This window comes from Coffea arabica, chromosome 4c (genome assembly GCF_036785885.1).
Source record: "Coffea arabica cultivar ET-39 chromosome 4c, Coffea Arabica ET-39 HiFi, whole genome shotgun sequence".
Lineage (NCBI taxonomy): Eukaryota > Viridiplantae > Streptophyta > Magnoliopsida > Gentianales > Rubiaceae > Coffea > Coffea arabica.
The window spans coordinates 42490962-42493381 of NC_092316.1; positions in this window are offsets into that span (position 1 = coordinate 42490962).

The following is a 2420-nucleotide window of genomic DNA, read 5'->3' on the forward strand; positions in this document are numbered from 1 at the left end:
AGACATAAAAATATAGAACAAGCACTAATAGCAACCATAGAAGTAGATATGAACCAAAACCAAGGGATATTTTATTATAGTCCAGATTTTATGATAAGTTTAGAAGATTTAAAAAGTATCGAGATAGGAATACAAACAAAAGGATATGAAGAATTTACAGGAAAAAATGTAGCAATAAGTATAGGGGTAATAGGAAGATTAACAAACAGCAGTAAGACAAAATATAAATTAGATATAAAACCAATTATAGAAGATATGGTAAGTAAAGGAATAAAATTAATAAAATCCTTAGAAATAAGTCCTAAAAAATTAGCACGAGAAGAATAGAATCTTAGTAAATTTATAAAAGAAAAAATTCCTTTAGTACCCAAAACTAGTAAGTGAAAAACAAGTATTAAATTCCTTGATTATGAAAAAAGTACAATAAGAATGAAATAAAAATAAGAAGAGATATATGAAGAAAATATATTAATAACAGAATATGTAAATAACATAGAATCAGGATTAATAGAAGATAAAATATTATATCCTAAAGAATTAGAAATGAAATTAGATGATAAAGAATTAATGAACTTAGAAAGGCAACTAGAAAGAATAGGGCATATTAGTGTAAAAGAAATACTCTACTATGATCTAGAAGGAAATATTAGAATAAAAGAAGAAAACACAATAGGAAACATAGAAGACACGATAGAAGAATTAAACTCAGTAGAATATATGGAAAACAAAGGAAGTAGTAGTAACCTACCACAACAAACACCAATAGTATATAATGTAGGAAACATTTCTAGACCAATATATAATGAATACCGGGAACCAATAGTTAAATATGAAACTAAAGGAAAGAAATATCCATTAGAAACACTTGACAAGAAAAAATTATTAGATGAAGGATTAACATTAAACTTAATAGCACACAATCCACAATTATGGAACAACATTATAGATCATTGAAAATATAAAAGTAGTTAGACACTATATATAAAAAGGATTTGATCATAGTACCTCGGAAATGTATGCATATTTAGAAACATTTTTAGGAGAAACAGCTAGGTTAGCATGGGAAAAATTTAAAGAAAAAATCCCTAACTTATTAACAAAAAACATGGCCTTAGGAAATAACCCCCATAATTTTACAAATAGAATACAGTCTTTATTAATAGCACAAAGTCCTAATAGAGGAACTCTAATGCAACAACAAGAATCAATCAGAAAATTAGAACAGTTTAGTATTAGTAATTGGAATCAAATAAAAAATTTTATACAAGAATATATATATTACGCATTATTAGCAGCATGTTTCTATGATGAAGGAATTATGAAAAATTAGTATTAAAACTACCACGGCAGTTAGGAAAAACTATATATGACAAATATAAGACAATACAATGGACTGAACCAACTTTAAAAAACATAATAAGAGAGCTCGGATCCAACTGATCGAGGAATACTTGGAGACACATCTACAAAAATTTCGTATAGGATTCCAAAAAGAAGTGATCCAATTAATCAACATATACAAGAGGGTCGGATCCATATGATTTTGCACTTCTCGACAGTCATTCACAACCACTGATGAAGGATTCCTTGAAAAGTCAAGGATTAGTAATCCTTTTTAGAAATTTAGAAATCGAATGGATTCGGTCTTATACATACGCGAGGAAGGTATTTTTAGATAATGTATCTAAAAGAATTAGATTCTATTTCTTCATCTTTTTTATTTCTGCTCTTTTTTTGTTCAAAAAGAATGTTAATACTTCATATATATTCAAAAGACATATTCAAGGGGTTAATTTTATTGGTTGAGATCAAATCTAGAGGAATTGAAATACACAAGTGATACAAATAAATAGAATCCAATATCCTTTATTATAAACTCTCAGTAACGAATGATCGGGTGAGGTACAAATTCTTTAGTTTGGATTTTTATGGCCAAAAAAAAAATAGGATTCTTGATTATTTAGACCTTAATCAAATCATATGTACTGGTTATTGTAATTGCATATATCCTAGTAGTAGTAAAATTTATAATGAAAGAATTAGAAGAAAAATGTACAATGATAGCAATACAAAAACAATTAAAAGGAGAGCACAGTTTTTGTAAAAAAATTTATACACCCCAGAATTATGATAAAATAGAAAAGAAATTTAAAAAATATAAGAAAAGATATACTCCTAAAAAGAAATATTGTCTTAGAAAATCTAGAGCTAGAAAACCATATTTACAAAAAGAAAAACATATTAGAAAATATAGACCAAATAGAAAATATATAAATAAACTAAATTGTTATGCATGTGGAGAACCAGATCACTTAGCAACAAATTATCCAAGAAGGAAAAATTTGTATAATAAACAAAGCCAACTAGTGGAGACTGTTAATGAAAACTTAATAGAAGTAGATGAACACATGAGAGACATA